This window comes from Orcinus orca, chromosome 3, assembly GCF_937001465.1.
Source record: "Orcinus orca chromosome 3, mOrcOrc1.1, whole genome shotgun sequence".
In the NCBI taxonomy this organism is placed as follows: Eukaryota; Metazoa; Chordata; class Mammalia; order Artiodactyla; family Delphinidae; genus Orcinus; species Orcinus orca.
In genome coordinates, this window is record NC_064561.1 from 173,231,713 (window position 1) to 173,254,412 (window position 22,700).

Genomic DNA, 22,700 nt, shown 5'->3' on the forward strand with positions numbered 1-22,700 from the left:
TCTGTTCTTACTACTGAACTAAGCATTCTACTACTTTAAGGTGAAAGAAAAGAAAGAAAAAAACAAACCACCATACTGCTGATTTGAAATCAATGAGTGAGGCAAAATGATCTAAGATAGGATGTGTTTCATTACCTAAGGGGTTTCCTTCACGCAGGTCAGAAGCAAACAGAACGCACCCTAGTCTATACACATACATCGACTGACGTCAATCGACAAATCAATGAGGTCCTATATCATCCTCAAACCGAAATATAACACTCAGTTTAATCCATCCATTAAAAGATCATTACGTGAAATAAAGTGACAATAGAATTGATTTCTGATTTGTATTATAATAGGTTTTCATTCCTTCTGCTGTATTCTTTCGAGATTTCTAGCGAGCTATGGGAGATGTAGACTTAAAACAATAGATTATTCGTAACCTTTTCAAAAAGCTGTGTGTCCGTCAGGTTAACCTGTATTTCCAAATCACCCTGAGATCACCCTATGGGCTTGCAGAAAGCAGCAGGGGAGGAGACGCCTGTTGAGCTGGCCAGCAGTTCTAGCGTGGCCAGACACCTGTGAGACTTGAACCAAGAGCCTCAGTTTCCCTGTCTGTGAAATGAGGCAGGAGAGACGCATCTTCCAGTGGCCCTGCCTAGGTGACCTATGGCCTCTCCTTCCTTAAGACCTGGAGGTTCGTCCGATTGTGAACACCAAGGCTTAGTGGTTTGCCAGGTTAGCCAGAAGATACCAGTGCCAACAAATCATTGCCAGCCTTCGCGATGGCACCCAGTCCTTCTCTAGTTTGCCATACATGTGTGACCACTTTCACAGGAGCACATTGTAGGTTACAGCCATGCCGAGATAGTCTGGGGCTCGTCCGACTGTGCCTTCCTTCTCAACGTGACCACTAGTCGTTTGGTCAGTTAATTTTTAACTAAGTCAGTTAAAGCAGAAAGCCATTATAAAGACACCCCTTAAAGACTCTCTTTCCTTCTCCTGCTCAGTATGACACAATGCCAAGTCCACTTCAAGAGCCTGGCCCCTTATTTCTGGACCTGGGCTAAGGTCTTTTCTTAGAGTATGAAGCCCTGGATGGGACGTTTTCACTGGCGTACTTGCATAAACCCAAATATGCCAATTCTAGTATTGGTCCTCAAACGGAGCTGGCATATAGAGTCACTCCAGAAGAAAGCCAAGGGCAAAATGCTTACAGATACTTACAAAAATCTCCCTTTTTACAATGGTCTCTCCCACACTTGATATGACAGTTTATTTTAAATGCATTGCCTTTATCAAGTCTTCCCATATCATTCACTTTAGCTTTTACAGAAATTTATTCTTTTCCCACTCACATCTTAAACACTTAGATAACACTTAATTAAATTATATACTGATAGTAAAAGTACACCTGACATAAACGAGTTTGGAAACAAACATGGCTTAGGTGCACCTACTCAACAGGTGAGCACCAAGTGCCCTAGCTTGCTAAGCTACATGCTCTCCTCTCCTAACAACTAGTTAATTACAGGTTAATATCTGTTTTTAAGAGAGAAGAGAAGGAGGGGGTGGGAGCGGAAAGGAGGGGGGAGGGGGGAAATGTATTTTCCTTCCCCTTCATTGCACTCACCAGCATCCTTCTGCCCCAATTTAAATTACTGATGTTTTTAAGTACAAAGCAGACTTGTTTCACTCTCATCCTTGTCAGTGTTTGTAAGGTTATTTGCACAAAACAAACATCTAGGAGGAGGAAGAACCTCTCACCTGTTCTGAATCCCTCTAACATATACCATTGGTGTTCCTCATGGTACTGAAACCTTTCTTAGAGGCAATAAACTTTACATCAGGAGATCGGACCACTAGTCTCAACTCCGTCACTAACTGTATAGTGCTTTCATCAAAGCTTGCCCTGTTGGGTTTCTTTGATTGCTAGAAAATAAGTGAACTGGTAGGAGTCCTGCACGAATAAGACATGAGAATCATTTTCTCAAAATTCCTGACCCAAATCAAACACAATAGGTTTAAATTTAAAAATAAAGCAGTGGGGTACAAAACCCCCTCCTTCCTGGCCACACTCGGCAGACTTTACGTACCCCAGTCAGAATGGGACCATTTGCTTTGTTCTCCCAATCTCTCAGGAAGAGTAAAGATTTTCCTGAAAACTAAAATTAAAAAAAAAAAAATCTTTCTTGTCTCTTCAATAATGCCAACAATTCTTACCTACCTGTTCCAGCCCTTCCTTGGGCACTTCTGCTATTTGTAATTGGCCCAGGCTAACATTTAAACCTTGAACAGGCTTTGTGAAACACCCTGTGTGCCTGCGACGTGATTCAATGACAGCAGTGCATGTGCGTGTCTGAGCGTGCGCACAACTGGACTCGTCTTTAGACTCACACAACTGTGCAAAGCTCTGATAACAAGTAGTCGCTCCTTTCGAGATGAAGGTAAGAGAAGGCCAAACCAAGGGACATGGTCAAGAATTTTTTTTAACAGTTTTAAGAACAGATGTCATCTCTTATTTATATATAGAGTGATATCACATCACAAGAAAATAAGAGAGCATGTAGCAAGCAAAGCCTCATTTAAAACAAGCAATTCAAAATTGCTTTTTTTTTCAAATATTTATATTTTTAATATTCTACGTTAATATCAATTTTTTATTCAAAAAAATGTTTGTTCCTCTTCTGTAAGTATCAATTACTTCTGTAAGTACTTGATACCTGTGCATTCCACATTCAAATACTGGATTATGTCAGAGAGAATGCTCTTAAAGGAATAAAGGTTGTAGCCAATTAGAAAGAAGAGGGCTTTTTCCCCCCTTTTTCCCTGATCACGGATTAGGGACTATACTGGTAATATCAAGCTTCTTATCACAGAAATAATGCTGCATTATTAATCTGACAGTAGAGAAAAAGGTATCAAAAGCACCTTTTTGTGTTTCATGATAATTCTATTTTATTTCCAGGAATCGTGTACCAGTCTTCTCTATGCACACGCACACCCCATACCTAGCATTCAACAAATAATGTACTGACTGAGAGCTTTATTTAAGCCAAAAAGATGTCCAAGGATGAAGCCAGTACAACTCTGACCCTCTTAGAATTTAGTCAAATCAGATAACCAGCAGTTTCCACCGGGGCCTGGAGAAGCTGGCCGGGCGCTCTGAAGGTTCAGCAGAAGCCAGCCCACTGTGCTGGGTGGGGTGTGACTCTTCTGAGGGACCACAAGCTCACACGCCAATCAGCGTGGGCCCTGGGCCAACCTGGGTGAACAGGAGTCCTCCAGGCCTTCAGAAACCTGCCCGTTGGTCCTTGAAAGGATGGAGCTCATCCACACCTACTTCTAATTCTTTCCCTCTGAGATCTCTACAATAAGCATAACTCATACATTTTAGCCACTACTTTATTTTTGTCGATTATATTTCTTTTTATACTTTTAATTCCATTTAGAAGTTTCTTCCCTCATCATACTGATTTGATCAGAACACTAAAAAAATTTCCATATTCTGTTTCTTAAACACATATCTATTTGAAAAACCTGTTTAAAATCATATCTGTATTCAGCTCTAGCCCAGAGAGGACATCTGTGACAAAAAAGACCTAATTTCTAAAGAAAGGATTTTAAATTTACAAACAAAAAGGAACTTAGCAGAGTTTGCAAAGGAAAGTCCTATACACACTTCAGCTGGTACATGCTTGTTTTAATAGTTTAATCTTTCAGTCACATGACAAAATATTCCACTGTTTCAGATCTTACATTATTGTGTAATTGAGTATGTTGTATTATAGATTAATTCACAGCAGGGGCAAGTTTACAGTAATAATGACTGCTTATGTTGTTAGTACACTTAAAGTTAGTAATAGTAAACCATTTCAGAATATGGGCTTTATACCAGGTATGTTTATGAATAGGTTTATATTACTCAGTATTCATAATAAGCATTTTGCAGGCCCTAAGTATTACATGTTAACATCTGAACTTTCTGTAGCAAATCTTTTTTTTTTTTTTTTTTTTTTGCGGTACGCGGGCCTCTCACTGTTGTGGCCTCTCCCCTTGCGCAGCACAGGCTCCGGACGCGCAGGCTCAGCGGCCATGGCTCACGGGCCCAGCCGCTCCGCGGCCTGTGGGATCCTCCCAGACCGGGGCACGAACCCATGTCCCCTGCATCGGCAGGCAGACTCTCAACCACTGCACCACCAGGGAAGCCCTGTAGCAAATCTTTGAGATGATAGTTCTTTCTGAGATAATAAACATCCATCTCTTTGATTCTTCCCCTTTTGAGGAACTGATTTTGGTAGTTGTTATAAACATGAATCATTGGTCTAATTATAACCTATAGTTCTCTTTGGAAAGTTAGAAAACCAAGTCAAAAGGTCACAAAGTAACATTAATATGACTTTCTATTTTTTGCATTACAGTTGACCCTTGAACAAAGCAGCCGTTGGGGTGCCAACCCCTGTGCAGTTGGAAATCCAGGTACTGCTATCTCTGCCTCAAAAACTAAGAAACTGATAAAGGACTCACCCTGAGGCCAGAAGCTAAGATAGTCTGGACAGAATCAGGGCTCAAACCCTAGTTCTTTGGATTCCACATTTTGTGATCTCTAATCAAACACACACTTATCCCCACAGTTAAAGATGTGTAAAATGAAAATACAGGTAATACATTTATAGAAAAAAATCTGTGCATAAGTGGACCTGCACAGCTCACACCTGTGTTGTTCAAAGTTCAAGTGTATGAAGAATCCTCAAAAGCTTTGCCTACTCCCTTACTGGCATGGCTACGGGTGGCCACCAGTACACTTGAGCAATTCCTAAAAGTATCAAGGGAACAGATCCAAGATTTGGCCTGAGGGCTCATGACGAACTGAAGAGGGCAGGAGTGGGGAGGTTGGAAAGAAGGGAGAGGAAAAGGGGATAATGGGATGCAGGAAACTGCGGAGGACAGAACAGTGCTAACAGAAGGGCTGAGTGAGAACAGGGAGCCTCCTGGGTGTGCATCACTCCTGCCGGAGCATCGTTCTTCGACATCCATCTCACTTATGCTGACTTCAGATTTTAATTTTAACCTAATTTAGAACTCCTGGACAATAAATAAGGCTAAACAGAATAAGTTGACACTTTAAAATCATATAATAACTGATGAAAAAGTGAGGGTGATAATATCTATGGTTCGTATTGAAATAAAAATTTGACTCTTCCCTTTTTCTTCCATGGTTTTCCTTCAAAAATTATGAAACAAGAAAACATTGTTTCAAAAAGTATTGGGTGGGCCAAAAGGTCCATTCGGTTTTTTCTAGTAGCACTTAGTTGTCGTTAATTTCATTTGAAACAGTTTTGTTAGATTGTACGTGACAGCTGTCACATCAGAGTGCATTTTAAAAAAAGACATCAAAATTGGCGAATTTTTGTATAGTCATTTTAATGTTGAAAATGGAAGAAAAAAGCAACATTTTTGGCATATTATGCTTCATTATTGCAAGAAAGGTAAAAATGCAACTGAAACTCACAAAAAGATTTGTGCAGTGTATGGAGAAGGTGCTATGACTGATCGAACGTGTCAAAAGTGGTTTGCGAAGTTTCGTGCTATAGAGTTCTCACTGGACGATGCTCCACGGTCGGGCAGACCAGTTGAAGTTGATAGCGATCAAACTGAAACAGTAACTGAGAACAAGCAACGTCATACCACGCGGGAGATAGCCAACCTACTCAAAATATCCAAATCAAACGTTCAAAATCATTTGCACCAGCTTGGTTATGTGAATCGCTTTCATGTTTGGGTTCCACATAAGTGAAAAAAACCTTCTTGACCATATTTCCACATGCGATTCTCTACTGAAACGTAATGAAAACGTTCCATTTTTAAAACAATTTGTGACAGGCGATGAAAAGTGGATACTGTAAAATAATGTAGAACGGAAGAGATTGTGGGGCAAGTGAAATGAACTACCCCCACCAACCACACCAAAGGCAGGTATGGTGGGATTGGAAGAGAGTCCTCTATTATGAGCTCCTTCCGGAAAAACAAACGATTCATTCCAACAAGTACTGCTCCCAATTAGACCAACTGAAAGCAGCACTCGACGAAAAGCATCCAGAATTACTCAACAGAAAACGCATCATCTTCCATCAGGATAACGTAAGACCACATGTTTCTTTGATGACCAGGCAAAACCTGTTACAGCTTGGCTGGGAAGTTCTGATTCATCCACCGTACTCACCAGACATTGCACCTTTAGATTTCCATTTATTTCGGTCTTTACAAAATTCTCTTAATGGAAAAATATTTCAATTCCCTGGAAGACTGTTCACCTGGAACAGTTCTTCGCTCAAAAAGATAAAAAGTTTTGGGAAGATGGAATTATGAAGTTGCCTGGAAAATGGCAGAAGGTAGTGGAACGAAAGGATGAATATGTTGTTCAATAAAGTTCTTGGTGAAAATGAAAAATGTGTCTTGTATTTTTACTTTAAAAACCGAAGGCACTTTTTGGCCCACCGAATACTTGAAAGGAGATTTAGAAGAAACTAATATTCCTCTCAACTGTCTCCACAGGCCTGGAAAAGTGAGGCCTGACAGTGGCCCTGACGAAAGGCGGCCTAAGTTAAAGGATTTCTGGACAGCGTCCGAGGCTAAACACACTCGGCCAACAAGGAGGCACCAGTAAGGGGGGGGCCCGTGGGAAACCACAACACCCCAGTTCAGGTCAGGGTTCACTCAACGATTACGTATATAGCTTCCGCAAGCCACAGGCTCCCTAGACTCAGTTTCTCCATCTGTAAGTGAGGAAGTGAGACAAAGTCTTGTAACTCGGAAGCGATGTTTGGTTTCTTTGAATGATATGATGCCATCTCATGCTTCCGACCTTCAACACAGAAACGGCCCCAGCATCTAACTTCTGATCTTCCTTCAAAACTGAAGTAAAGGGTCCGCCAGCTCCTCCATTCGGACTTGACATCTCCTCCTCGGGTGCCCACATCCCACACACCTGTAGCCTGTGAGCACCTGCCCCCTCGCCGGGCTAGCCTCCTCCACTGACCCAGGGTGCCCACCAATGGGAGGAGAGATAAGCCAGCACCATCGGGACTGTCTGCCGGGGGCACAGCAATGCTCCTCCCCTCCCAGCTTCCTCTCTTCCTAAATCTGAGTCTGATAAAATTTCCTGACACCCTTAAAATACTGCTTGGGGCTTCCCTGGTGGCGCAGTGGTTGAGAGTCCGCCTGCCGATGCAGGGGACACGGGTTCGTGCCCTGGTCTGGGAGGATCCCACATGCCGCGGAGCGGCTGGGCCCGGAGCCTGTGCTCCGCAATGGGAGACGCCACAGCAGTGAGAGGCCCTGCTTGGAGGTATGATAGGTATTTTCTTAAAGACCTTTGCTATAAAACTTACAGCTCTGCTTATAAGACACTTAATCACAAACACAAGCAAAAAAGGGAGAGGGGGGCACAACGGGGTTTGGTGGGGGGGAGAACATGAATATCCATAATGTCTTTGTTTCCAAGGAACAAACTACAAACAAAAGAATGCGAAACAGTTGGGCTATTTCATTATGCACATGTTCTTAGACAAGCAAAACTACCTAAGGGCTATTTTTACTGTGAATTTTGTTAAATCTTTTTAAAATACATTTCAAAGCACTGAGGAGTAAACTGGTTCTTCCACACAATCCCTCAAACAACACAGTTCTTCTAAGCCGTGGAGTTCAATTGGCTGCACTGGAAAACAGGCGCATGGTCTGTTGCAGCATCATCTACCAAGCAATACTATGTAAGTTTCACTCTAAATGACCAACAATCCGTGACTGGTTTAACACATTACGGTACAAGCAATAGAATAGTAAGCGTTCATTTACAAACGATGATAATACACTGAAGTAACCACAGAATCAACAACAGAATTAATGACAGAGACTTGCTTCAAAGTGATCCAGGTGGTAGGGAACAGAGACGCACCAAGACAGACCATGAAACGATCGCTGAAGCCAAGTGAAGAGTACATGGGTGATACTCTTCCAACTCTAGGGTGGTCATGACCAACTCTATTTTTATGAATGTCTAAAATGTTCCAACATAAATTTTAAGATGTGATGGCCAAAACAGGTCCTAACACAGAAAGGTCTTCATGATATATTCTTTAAAACGTGTCATGAGGTGTTTTAATGAAGTGAAATTTATATACCATAAAATTCACTCATTTTAGCAGTCAGGGTGCTGTGGTCGGAACACCTGAAATGTGGCCACCTGGTCTGCCAAGTTACGGACTCTGAGAACTGAAAAGAATTTACCATTGCTGGTCCTCAGTTTCCTCTTCTGGAAAATCAGTATATCATCTACCTCTGAGAACTGCATGAAACAGCAAATGGCAAAGGGTTTCCTGCAAATTGCAATTTGTCAGACAAATTTTGATCACAACGTTTTTTAAAATAGTTACCCATTTTAAGTGGACTGTTCAATGAGTTTCAGTAAATTTATAGTCGTGCAACCATCGGCACCATCGATTTTAGAATACCTGCATTAATCCAAAGTTTCCCTTGTGCCTCTCTGCAGGCAATCCTCTCGCTTACCCCTAGGCCAAGGCAACCGCTGATCTGCTTCTGTCTTTATAGCTCTGCCTTTTCTAGAAATTTCATATAAATGGAACCACACAGTATGCAGTATTTAGCGTCTGGCTGCTTTCTCTTGTTGTTGAGGGTCATCTTTTTTTGTGGCATGTGTCAGAAGTTTGTTCCTTATTGGGGAATTTCACTGTATGGATATGATATACTGTATCTTGTTTATCCGTTCACCAGGTGGTGGACATTTAGACTGTTTCATTTCTGCTATCAGGAGTAATGCTGCTGAGCATCTGTATGAAAGTCTTTGCGTGAGCACATGTTTTTATTTCTCTTGAGGCTGATTCCTAGAAGTAGAATTGCTGGTTCATGTGGAAAGCATATGTTTAACTGTTTAAGAAACTGCAAACTGTTTACCGAGGTGACTGTATAATTTTATATTCCCGCTGGCGATCTACGAGGGTTCTAGTTTCTCCACAGTCTCACCAACACTCGGGAGTGTCAATCTTTTCATTGCAGCCATGCCGGAAGGCGAGTAGTGGTATTTCACTGTGGTTTAAATTTGCACTTTCCTAGTGACTAACAATATCGGACATCTTCCCATTTGTTTATTTCACCTCCATATACCTTCTTTGCTGAAGGGTCTATTCAAATCTTCTGCTCATTTTTTAATTTAGTTATTTTCTTACTATTGAGTTGTAAAAGTTCTTCATATAACCAGACCCTTTATGGGATATATGACCTACAAGTAGTTTCTCCGGATCTGCGGCTTGTATTTTCATTTTCTTAAGGGCACATTTTAAAAAGCGAAATTTTTTAAATTTGATATTCAATTTATCAACATTTTCTTTTGTTGTTTATGCTTTTTGCATTGCTTCTAAGAAATCTCGCTGAACCCCGAATCACAAAGATGTTCTTTATGCTGTCTTCTAGAAGTTCACAGTTTTACATTTAGTTTTCTGATACGTTTCCATAGCTTGTTCCTTGGTGGAGAAAAAACTAGTAATAAAACTGTATTGCAGGGGGCTTCCCTGGTGGCGCAGTGGTTGGGAGTCCGCCTGCCGATGCAGGGGACACGGATTCGTGCCCCGGTCTGGCAGGATCCCACAGGCCGCGGAGCGGCTGGGCCCGTGAGCCATGGCCGCTGAGCCTGCGCGTCCGGAGCCTGTGCTCCGCAGCGGGAGAGGCCACAACAGTGAGAGGCCCGCGTACCACAAAAAAAAAAACAAAAAAAACAGAAAAAAAAACTGTATTGCAAAATGACCCCTTTGAAAAATATGTAAAAAATATGGTTACATATGCTTCTAAATGGTTAAAGGCATACAAACATACATAGAAAGAGAAAAGCCTAAACGGATATATACCAAAACGGCAGATAGGTACTTATATTTTAGAGCGAGTTTTATTTTCCTCTTGTTTGGCAGTACTTAGGCATAACATATAATAAAGTGGTTTCAAAATGCTATACTCCAAACGGCAGGCTCTGTCTCACACAGACAGTGAATGTGTACTTTAGTCATGCACAAGCTACACAAAGATATCATCAAAAGAGAATGAGAAATTTCGGGAGCAGGCAGCCAACTGTCGGGCTGTGTGCGCCGGGACAGAGGCAGCGGCTGGAGACATCCTGGAGGTTAGGAAGACGTTAGGGAAAGGGGTTGCTGAGACCTCAGAGAGCCTCATGGTTAGAAAAAAGAGTTGAGTTAATCTTCTGGAGGTGAGAAACATCTGGAGAGTCTGGTCTCAAGTTCAGTGCAAAGAATGCAAAGTTCCCAAGACTATAGACAAAAATCTGGATGAACCAAGCAACATGTTCAATTTTTTAAAAGAAGCTTCTTTTTCTAAAGAGTACCTTGTAAGAGGCAAAAATGGTATGTTCTAGAATGCTAGTAATTGTTATACGTTGAGTTTTTAACAACACAGTGGCCAGATAATAAAAATTCGTGAATTATTACGGAGTGTGGTATGCAGTTCTTCGCGAATTAAGTTTAATTACAACAGAAAGATTCCTATTTTTGCCAGAAGCTTTTAGCCTTCTATCCTTGGCCAATGAACTTCAGAAACAAGATAGATCTTCATTTTGAACCAAATGTAATGAACAGTATGTTTCATTGTAAGCTAACTTCAAGTGCGGAGGAACTACTACTGTTCACTGCTGGCAATACTTCTGAATGAAACAGGAGCCGCTTCAATAGGCTGATGAATTCTTAATTCCTGCTTCTCTGGATCACACGTCCTACTTTCCAAAGAACTTACACCTCACAGAAGAGTAGCCAAGGGAGCAGCAAGGGATGTGCTCCGTGCACCCCAACTCCTCAGAGCTCGGGTCCCAGAGCAGACACTTCGTGCAGCTGCAGTTTACACAGACATGTTCTCTGGATCCTTCTGGCAATAGCTGATAATTCAGGACGACAGAATCCTGTATCCTCCTTAATCCGTGGGCCCTTCGCTTCGCACCACAAATACTGATGTCAGTCTCTACTACAGGCAGGGAAGAACACAGAAAGCAGGAAAAAGGCTGGGCCTGCACACGTTCAAGAGGGGCAACACCAGGCCCCCACGCTTCCTTCCAGCAAGCCTGACAAATACCCATAACGACGGTTATTAATGAAACACAGGCAGCGCGGCTGTGGTGCCACACAGCCTGCGGGAGGCCCCCGACGGTACCCAGTGATTTCCTCAGCGTGACCCCCGGCGAGCGCTGCGACCTTCCCTGCTCCACAGCAGGGACGCGGAGGCAAGCGAGGCGAATGACCTGTCCAGGTCGCAGCCCCTTCTCCCGACCAGCACCCTCAGGGTCACTGTCCAGACTACACTGTCTGAAACTCGGGAGGACGTTTTGACAGGAGACCGGGTCCTCACAGTGGTCTTATTTCAGACAGCCCCTTCCCCAAATCTTTTGTTGGCAATGACACACTCTCATTTGTTTCTCCAAATCGCTATGCAATTCGATGTGTTTCATTGAACTGGAGGGCACTTTTCCGGTACACTGACCATGCGATGGCCGTCCACCTCCAGCAGCCCAGAGGGGCCAGGCCCTCGCTTCCGGCTGAGCGGACAAGCCTCCTAAGACGAGGACGACCTGAGAGGAAGGAGGGCGAGTCACACTCCTCCGTGCCCACTGCCCGAGGAGAAAGGGGCTCTCCTTCCCCTCCTGCACCCCACAGGGCAGGCAGCCCAGGGCCCCAGCCCCTCACGCCCTCCACTCGGCTCCCAAACTACCTGTGCAGCAAACAGACGGGCCGGTGCCTTTCTAGTCAATATTTTATTGGGAGAGGTCAAGGCGAAGCCTAGTAGTAGCACAACCACCGATAACGTGTTTTTGGCTTCAAACAAGACATACAATTCCAAAGAAGCATTTCCCAAAATATAAAAAGCATAAACAGCTTTTAGAAGTCTACAGCTAGCGGCAGGTCCTAATACTTTTATCAAAGTCTAGAAAAACTCAAAGCCTCCACTGACAGCTTTTTGTACCAGAATCATTCAAGACATCCCTCAAGATCCCAGAGAGAGAGCGCTGCAGCATCAGTAGCAGATGGCTTCTGAGGTGCAATGTAACAATGACAAAATAACAAAAAGGGAAAAAATCACCAGTTTTACTGTACAGTCAGCCAGAGCTCATTTCCTCCCTGGATTTGGTCCACGCCTTCTTGTGCTTCTCAGCCTGCACCCAGCCCCGTCTTACCACCCAACCCAGAGCAGGTCCAGAGCCTTTGCCTGGAGGGACCAGGCTCCCTGGTCCGGAGCCCCTCCCACACCGGGACAGGGACCCTCAGATGCTTCTAGAGGGGGTGGCTCAGTGTCCCTCCACAATTCGCTCACATTCTTGAAGACACTGAGAGGCACACTGGATGGATAACAAAATTGTAAAAAAAAGACTAAGAATGTGTTACTTTTTGTACTAAGACTATAAAAGGTAATTTGAATACAAGATCTGTGTCTTCATAATATTACTCCACTATTAAGTACAGAACCAGAAAGAGCTGACCAGCAAACATGTTCTGTAAAATATCACCTCCCTAACCTGATTGTGAAGAAAACTGGCAGAACTAAGATGCCTAACATGATGTCTGCATGGCAGTCCTTGGCAGGACTACCAGAATAGTTACACTTCACCCTCAAAGTTAACAAATAATGCAGCCAAACATTCTTGAAAACTACAGGTCGTGACCTTAGCCAAGTGCTACAATCAAAATGCCATGCATTTACACTGCTGCCGTGAAGGAGTGAAGCTGTCTATTTTTCCTTTTATTATTAGCTGTCTATTTTTATTATTTCCTTTTATTATTAGCTGTCTATTTTTCCTTTTATTATTATTTATTCTTTAACAAAGATGCCAAAATGAATCCTCTAGCGTGGTTACCTTCAGAGGAACCACCCTGGGATGCCCCAGACCTACTCCAGCACACGCTCCAGAAAACCCGCCAGCGCTCGAAGGCATCCGGAAGCTCTCTTTTCAAACTGCCCACGTACGTACCCTGAAAGATTCTTAATTCTCTGGAAGATTCTTAATCCAGTAAACTGTTATTCTTTCAGGACAGGGTAGCATTTGGGAAGTAAGTTAGTCATTCAGTGCCATGCATAGGTGAGTGGAATAAAGAAACCTGGTTACTCCATGTATTAAAAGTTAAGAATATACCTGGAATATCAGGTATCTACCGCCTAACGATCCACCCAGAACGACGACATCTGGTTTCTCATGAGTCTGTGGGTTGACTGGGTGGTTCTTCAAGATTATAAATAAAATCATAAATAAAAATTACAGATGACTGGGACGGATATACTGGTATTCACGGCAGGGGACGCCGATACTGAAAATTACTTCAACTGTGTATACGGCCTAAGAATAGCCTAGAACCGTCGTCTGGGCTGGCCTTTTATGGAACTTTCACAAGGTGGTAACAGGACCTTCATTTTCATCTTTTTTCCTGAAACTGTCAGAGCAAAGTAAGCACGATCACCACTTGGGCCCACCTTTACCTCTGGGCCCAGATTTTCAATCACTTCTGTGTTTCTGCTTTTATTTAATGTAGGTCTTGTGATCTGAAGACAACCAATACTTTAAGAAAAATGAACAATTTATTCAGAGTTAATTAGTGAGCAGAACTAATTCATTAATATTTCCAAAGTAAATCTGACTAAGCGAAGCAATAAAAAGAACCTCTCCCTTTATCCAAGTAAGGGATCATCTCAGACCACAGCTCCTGCTACCCTCCATGAAAAGGTTCTGTTACCAGAGTACTTACACTTCACCCTCAAAGTTAACAAATAATGCAGCCAAACATTCTTGAAAACTACAGGTCGTGACCTTAGCCAAGTGCTACAGTGAAAATGCCATGCATTTACCTGTAACCAATTCAGTGTTAGAAGTCCTATTTACAAGCACGTTTTACTACTTAAAAACTGCTATGGCTTAGGTACGATTTTAACTCTTATCATACTTTTGTTGTATGGTAAACAGAAGCAAAATCTTAAGTTACTCCAAAACATAAATGCAGATCAGAAATAAGTTTTCCTTCTGGATACAATTATCTTTGAAAGAATAATGATTTTTTTAAAACATCATTTAAACGTGGAAAGAGGATTTTTAGCTAACTTTGAAAAAGCAAAACTCAGTCGTTTAATAAAAGAGAGGAAAAAATCAACTCAATAAATGGGCAGTTTGCTCATACGCTGGAACTGAAAATATTATCTACCATCAGTAACCACACCAAAGCAGAAACTGAGAGGAGGCACTCTTATTGGATGAATGGCTTTATTATACACTATGAACCCATAAAGCACAGCAACCTTCCTCTTATTGGAATCATACGCTCCTCCCCCAGCGACTCTACGGCTGGTAGGTCTTTCAATCTCTGCTTGCAAATCCAGGCACCAATTTCGAGGTGGACCCAGGCCCAGTGAGGAAAATACTAAGCCTAAACTTAGTCAACAGGTACTGGACAATCACAGTAATACTGGACGTGCCCTGGGAGTCCAGATATGAAATACAGACGTTTACTCCCTGCCTCAAGAAGTATACCCATCCAATAGGGGAGACTGAAATAAAACATATAATCAACACAGTAAGCACTCAATTTGACATGTACAATTAAAGACTTAGGACAGGATCCTGCGAAGTGTCTAAGGGGGAGTCTCCTTATCTGAGGGGTCAGAGAAACCTTCTTGCAGCAAGTGACACTTAAGCTGTGACCTAAAGATGGGGAAGGGTGGGGGAGGGAGGCAGGCGGCCCTGAGAAGGGCAGGAGCGTCCTTCAGGGTCAGAATGGGGGCACCAACTGATCACAGTGAAGGGAGGGGAAGGGCAGGGCCACCTGACTGCATGACACGATATGCAAAGCCCCTAGGGCACAGTGTCTGCCTCCCAGGAGACACCGCTGCCGTGGCTGGTTCTCCCCTACTATGGAGGGGAGTCACTGGCTAGCGGCCAGGGCACCGTCATCACCACCCTGCTCTAGTCAGTGGAGGGCTGTGCCCTCCGCCCTGGATGATGCTATTTCAGGGGAGCCTCCTAATCACAACCACTGACTTGGCCCCCAACCCCCAACGTTGGCTACATTCTCTCCCTCAAGTCTGTCCTGACCCACTCGAATAGGCCCCACCCCACACCTTCTCCCCAGCTCCCTTTCTGGGCAAGGGTACAGCACTCCATCTAACTTAAGCAACCAAGACCCAGCAGGGGAATGGTCAGACCAAAGGTAAAATACAGTTCAAGACACCAACTGCACAAGGCTCTGTGCAAGGCCAGCAAAGCTCTGGAAGTGGGACAGCATCCCTGCATACACCTCCTCCTTGGGAGAGTGAGGGGGAGGGAACAGAAAAGAGAGATGGTCGTGAGAATACATAACGCCACAGCCTCACCAAGCTTCTTGGCTATCTGCTCCGTAAGGTCCTGTCAATAGAATGACATGAGGAGTAGAAATAATCCTTAAGAACAACAGTCTCTTCTTAGTAAAAGAAGCTAGAACTTGTTTTATTGTTTGAAGGCAGCATATCATTATAATTTTCCAAGAACTAATAGGCTTAAATCATTCAACAAAGAATAATATTTTCTTGAAAGCAGATAAGACAGCTTTGTATCTTTCCAAAGAAAGACACCATTGAAAAGAATATTTAGCATCTCTGCCTTAATAATCCAAAATCTAAAAGTACTGAAATTTTTTTAAATCAAGGCAAGTTTTATTTATATAAATACCTCGTAACTGTCTTTAATGGAACCTAGAAATATGAATATTTAACACCTTGAGTTGCAGGTTTGGGGGAATACTTTTCAGGAAAACATTCTTCCATAGTCTTTAATACACTGTAAGAAGTATACGCTGGAAATGAACTAACTTACTACTGTTCACAAAGACTTGAGTCTGATTGGAAGAATAAGGTTTAAAACTAACTCTTGTTTGGGCAAGCAATTCCCAAGACTCCAAGCCACTTACTCCAAGACATCCAGTCTGATTTCTGAGGGGTTCTGAGGTTACAAGCATAAGCAAAGGTGGTCCTTTGCTTTGCTTTGACAGTAGTCAACAGTGGGCTCGACTCAGCAGGATCAAGGGGGTTAAGAGGGGTTCGAGGAGCTAGATCCCAGGTTTATACAACCTACTCAGAGCCTAATGCAAAGGCCTCCATACTTATGGTACAACATCAGGGGCAGAATCACCCAAGCAATGTAGCTACTGCACCAATTTCTCACAGTACCCCAAACTCCCACCATTATAGTTCCACATTAAGGGTGTGTTGTTGCTTCCAGAAGGTCTCAATGAAATGTAATTATGTGAAACGAGAGCATTAACATCTTCAAGGAAAGGGCTGGGCCAAATGATCTGAAACTTCTCCACTCTCTAAAATGCCGATTCCATACTTAGCACAACTAAGTGCCAGGCACAGGGTAGGGCCCAGACGACTGGGCACAGATGCTTCACCACATCCAGTTATCAGTTAGACAGCACATGAAATACATACCATATACAAGCATTTATATTTATGGAGATAAAACAATGAAAGTATGTATTTCAAAACTTTAACAGTGATTATCTTAGGATGGCAGGATTCCAGTGACATTTTTTTCTCGTTTTCTAAATTTCCGCAATGCATATTGTTGGCAGAGCCCTGGTAGGGACCAGGGGTCTCTCAAGAGTCTACACGTCACGCAAGCAGAGGCACTATCTTTGTCCCAGATCATCATTACAAGGATAATCTTACCTCGAACAGACTGAGAAGACAGAAAAGTGACTCTTCCCTCCAGAGCAAAGGGCAGGTTTGCTTACAGGCCTGAAAGGAAGAGAGACGGTCTCTCCTCAGAGCAAAGAGCAGCCACGCATACAGTCCAGGGAAAAGTTCAGGCACCCTAAATTCAGGTTTCCTCTCCAGTGATGCAACCCACTGTGTGCACAAGTGTTGACTGGCCTTCTGCACGTCACCCTGGAGAAACTGGGTTTTCTAGAACTGGTGCCCCCAAAAAAATGCCAATACCATGACTACTGTTACTACCGTGAGTAATAAAAGTCCTTTGTCTCTGACCCAGGAGTTTTGTGTCTTCTGTTAGCATTGATCAAACTGTGGCAGGCTAATCTTTTAGCTTGCAAATGGGGAAAAAGCTCTCAGACCCTCCACAGTTCATGACAAATATGTGCTATTGTTACCATCTGAGATGCTTATAATTGGCTAAAGACGATTTCTACTGCTTGCAACCAAAAGCCCTGACTAATGATAGAATTGCTTTAGAAATCAGGTCTTTAAATGTCCTTTAAAAAATAGAAAGGAAGGAATAAAGATCAAGGGGGGCCACCTCTCTATGACAGCACTCGTCTTGTGGCCAGGGGCGAGGACACGCTCGTTTTTACGGCGCCCCTGCTCTGCGAGGGGTGCTGTGCCGGGAGCTGAGGACAAAGCAGACAGGAAGCACCTTGTACATACACACCCGCGAGCGGCACCACAGGAAGCGAGCGCGCCAGGACCAGGTGTTCTCAGAGGACGGAGAGGGGACTCGGAGGAAGTCCGGGGGGGGGGGGGGTGGATCAGGGAAGGCTTTCCTATCATTCTACAGATGTCACCTAACAGTGCACAAGTACGCTTTTTTCTCCTGGCAGGCAAGTCTTCATTCCAGAAAAAGTTTACAAATCTAAACAACTGGCACAAATTTACCAGCCCCCGTTCTATCAAACCAATTATGTTTTCAGAATTACAGAATAACAGCATAATTATAAGATGAACGCTAAGCAGTAGACTCATCAGCATTTCACGACTACAGTCTACCAAGAAACCGATTCAGAGTCACCTGAAGGTGTTAATCACCAACCATAGCCAAATGGTCTTTGATGACTTCTGCATATAAAGCTCTGGAACATTATCCAGTGAAGGGCACTGACAAGTTTAAGCTGAGGGCTCTTAAACACTTCATACAGTACCTTGTAGCTAGAAGGCGGTTACCGAAGAAACAAAAACGGCGTTAAGGGTTTTCTAAGGACACTGGACTCAGAGCCAGAGCGTTAAATTTACTCTTAATTTCCTCTCTCTGACTCTGGGCAAGTCACTTAGCCTCCCAGGCAGACAGACGCCTCATCTGTCCTAAGAAAGGGGTAGAGCATAGGTTATAAGGACTTCATAACTTCTAAAGGTAGAATAATCACTTCAGCTCATCAGACGGGCATTTGGTGGCAGTACTCCATTTCGCATACAACGTAACCTGAAGGATACGAGTGTTCCCAAATGATAAGCATAAAAGGCAGGATAATTTCAGTTAGCCTTAGAGATATGTGATTTCTAATCACAACTAATCTCTGCTGTTTTTTAAGGGAAAAAAAAAAAAGCATTTTTCCCCTGATAAAAGTAACATACATGTGATATGGCTAATTTTTTTTTCAGAAAAAAATACAGATAACCAGTAATTCCACCACCCAAACGCAATCATCACTAACATTTAAATAAAGCTCACTGAGAGTTTTTAAAATTTATGTAGTCACAGATATGTACTTAAGTTTACACACAACCTAGTCAAATAGTGATTCCACGCACACACACTCCACCAACTAAACTACAATAGAAAAAACAAAAGAGAAGCGCTCAGAGAAAACTACGAAGTGCTCACAAAGTGCTCAGGACAAGCTGGAGCTTGAACAGGCGCCCACTGGTCAACCTGTAACAACTGGAGCAAAAATAATGATTATCATGGATAATAATCAATAGAACAAAATGACAATCTATGGTCCTATTCTGATATAAATAAATAAGTATATGAGAAGGGAAAGCTCTTTCTTACGGTAGGATTCCAACTAATAAAAGAATAAGTGAAGGAATTAGAAAATTAACCATTTGGCAAATACCAGACAGGCACAAGTCATCAATGCGTAAACAATTAACGGGGAAAGGATGATGAGAAAAGAGATATTTGCACAGTTTCAAAGAAAATCCCCACTAGATACTCATTAATTACAAAGAGGAATGTTATTAATTTTACAACAGAGATCGGCAGGAACCATCCTAAGTGATCACAGTTAATGTCACCAGTCATGGGACAGACATACCAACACTGTGTACCTCCTGGTAAAATGCACGGAGAAGATCACAGCATCACTTCCACTGCCGTCCTAACAAAAATGCACACTCTGAACCGAATCATGAGGAAACAGCTCGCAGATCCAAACTGAGGACCATTCAACAATATATATCACACAATAAACATAAATTCAAAATTGTTACTAAGAGAAGCTGCATGGAAATGCAGTCCTGCAGACAAAATTTCCAAACCTGAACTCCTATAATTTGAGCAATCATTGACAGATTTCTGAATTGTTTCCCAGCAGGGCCTCCATTTCACTCCCACCACCAGGAGAAAGCTTTCTAAAATACCCAGTTCTCCAAATCTCATAAGCTGCTAAAAACAATGCCATATACGGCACTTTCCCTTAACTATCATCACACTTCTACCTTCAAAGTAAACTATGCTTTGCAAAGTCACCATTTCTAACTTGTAAAACACAGTCACGATTTTAAAACTTTGACTTAAAGGGAAGTCCAAACTCTGCTCTGAGGATAGGTAATGTCTACAGAAATTTTAATCAGTATAATAACAAGCCAGATAAAGTCAGTGAGGGGATGTACTCCTCCTATTAAGCAGACCCTTCCCTCTTCTATTCTTGACCAGTAAATGTTCATGGAAAAGCCAAAGTTATGTTTAGTGGATAAGTAGGTCCTATTACATTCTTTTTGTTTGTTTGTTTGTTTGGCGGTACGTGGGCCTCTCACTGTTGTGGTCTCTCCCGTTGCGGAGCACAGGCTCCGGACGCGCAGGCTCAGCGGCCATGGCTCACGGGCCCAGCCGCTCCGCGGCATGTGGGATCCTCCCAGACCGGGGCACGAACCCGTGTCCCCTGCATCGGCAGGCGGACTCCCAACCACTGCACCACCAGGGAAGCCCCTATTCTGTTAATCAACTACCTTACAGGTAGTTCTGACTGACACCTGTTGTCCCAGCACAGTTATTAACAGCACTCCCTTTCATTCTTAAAATATTCTGATTTGTACAACAAATTATTTGGTAACCTACTTTAGTCTTCCAAGAAGTTACTGGGAGCACTTCTTTTATATCTGAATGAGATAATATATGCATCACACTCAATAAATGAAAGCATTCTTTATTCCTGTCACTACTGTTATTATTCATACTAAACATGTTCCTCTCCTTACAATACAACCACATTACCTCCAAAGATTAGATGCATCGTTCTTTCTGAATTCCTCTTTTTTTCACATTAGGATGGATTAACACTAATTCTAGTCTTTCTAAATTCCTTCTACTTTTGTCAAAGCTTTGATATGCCAACATCTCTCCTAATATGTTGAGCGTAAAAAAAAAAAAAAGAAGAGAGAGTGTGTGTGTAAACATTTAACAATAAATGAGCTGTTTGGGGTTACTGAATACAGAGGTTAATCCACACAATCAGGATTTCATGGTGAAGAAGCAGAGCTACTAGCTTCAGGAAGATATATTAAGAACCACAAGAATTCTCTACTAATAATTATCTTTTCCAGTCTGCAACTTTCCTGACTGTGGCCTAATTTTCTAAGTCCTGATTACTGTCTACTTTATCATCATAATGAACTTCCCTACTCATTTGACCTACGATTTATTCATTTTTCTAAATAATTATTATAGAGTATATTCTATGTGTTAATGATGAAAATAAGTGGACAGTATCTGGGGCCATTCTCGAATGAGGGTGAAAGAATGCTACATGTGCACTGCAGGGCTGGCAAGGGATTTGCGGTCAATAACTTAATTCTAGTTTCCAGCAAAATCGTGTCAACGTTTGCAGACACAGAGTGCAACACACGCCAAGTAGGTCTAATTGGCTTTTTTGATGCACACCATGAAAAGTTTAATACACCAGCCCTGCCCCTCGGGGTGGGCCCCAGAGTCAGACATACAGTGGACAGGCCTCTGGTCAACACCCTGCGGGTCCAGGGCCTCCCGTATCCGGCAACCCGCCCCTGGGGGATGGCAAAGGCAGGGGTGCTGTACTGCCATTCTCCCCTTTCCAGGAGGACCTGCTGAGCCACTTAATTAATTATATATGTATCAATCTCAGGGGAAGGCTATTGTTACCTAATTCTAGGAGGGAAATCCTAGAAGCACTTGTGTGGATACAACTGATTAAATTACTATGCAGCGTTATCTGGCTTCCTTTTCAAAAGCCACAGGTGTCAAATGCAGGGGTGTGTATGTAAATTTGTCCTAAGATACTTCTGAACAGACTAAGTAGGCCATTCACTTCTTTTTGAGGAGGAATTAAACAACATTTAGTGAGTTCTTGGAAGACAGGGGAGCCAGGTATTTGCAAAGGGTTAGAAGTGCCCCAGGCATCTGAGTCTGGCTTCAAATGAATAAATGAGGGGGAGAGAGAGAAGGCAAAATAAATATTTATACGGAAATTTCACGTGCCTGAATCACTTAAATGGGCAGGAACCGAGTAAACGCAATGCCCGGCTGACCAAAGAACGCGTGTGTCTGCGGAGAGGCCGCAAAAGCAGGACGCTTCAAGGGAGCCCAGTTAAATCCCTCCTCTGACTGGCTCAATTTCTTTAGGAACAGACTATTTTGCATACACACATTTTTAGAAGGATCTCTTATGATCAGAGAGGGTCACCAATGCTGTTTCTTAAATATTTGCGTAAGTGGTTGATTTTATGGATGATGTTTCTTTTTCTTTTCAGATTGCCTAGATTTGGTGATATTGCCTTTGTCACAAAGTAGGCTTCCATGCACACCTGAGTGAACGGGTCGGCCCTGTGCAGCACTACCTCTCACCTGCTGCCCCACAGCAGGGCCATGGGTTAGCAGTGGCCGTTGGGGACTAAGGAAGCAATCCCTTTCTGTGGATGCCTTCCCCCTCTTCAAAATTAGGAGCCTCCACTAGATTCAAGCCTGTAACCTTCTCTCTGCATAGATCCATCCACTAAGTACTATGTAAACTAGCTCTGTTGACCAAAAAAGGCCAACTGTCTGTGCCAGATACGAACTCACTTCTGAAGACATTCAGAACTGCAGCACCTCGGCTCTCTGCAAATGAAATACAGACCTGTTTAAACCTAGGTGGGCAGACATAACACAAAATACATTCCTGAGAGCGTGAAAGTGAACCGCACTCATCCATGAATTTATACAGTGCCTTGGTCCTGTGTACAGTCTATGATGGGAATCATCCAACACATTCTCCCAGGCCACACGCTTGCTATGATAGAGAGCAACAGCCCTTTTTGTTTTTCAGGATTAACCCTTTCCTGACCCCTCCAATCCAATTCTACAGAAATACCGGGTGTTTGGAAAGTGATAAAAATCTCAAAAATGTTCCACTTGTAGTTGAGCTAGTGATTTTCATCCAAATTTGATAATAAATATGCCATTAAGGGTACTGGCTGCTTCATCAAACCATGGGACCAGAAGCACCAGACTTCTCTCTACATGGTACTCGAAAGGAGACAAGTGCTACAAATCACGTGCCAAAATCCTCACTAAAGCCTGGGCTTCATGCAGAATCCCTTTACATGTAGACACGTTTCTTCAATACAATATTAAAAAATAACTAAAAACTGAAATAAATGTAAATCTAACGTAATGTGATGCGGCGACTCTGACACCAAGCTGGCGATTCGTATGAGCTCTTAAAGGGGGA

At 42.8% G+C, this 22,700-nt stretch overlaps 1 protein-coding gene across 10 annotated transcripts in view; it reads right to left on the reverse strand.

Moving 5' to 3' along the window:
* Nucleotides 1–22,700, reverse strand: part of TRIO (trio Rho guanine nucleotide exchange factor) — a 372,523-nt gene that overhangs the window by 300,426 nt on the left and 49,397 nt on the right. The window contains exon 1 of one of the 10 annotated variants that reach the window (XM_049708368.1): nt 16,732–16,836. The exons of the other annotated variants lie outside the window; for them this stretch is intronic. The gene's annotated coding sequence lies outside the window, so the exon portion shown is untranslated. Of the gene's footprint in view, nt 1–16,731; nt 16,837–22,700 lie in introns of those variants that run through there. 10 annotated transcript variants of the gene reach the window in all.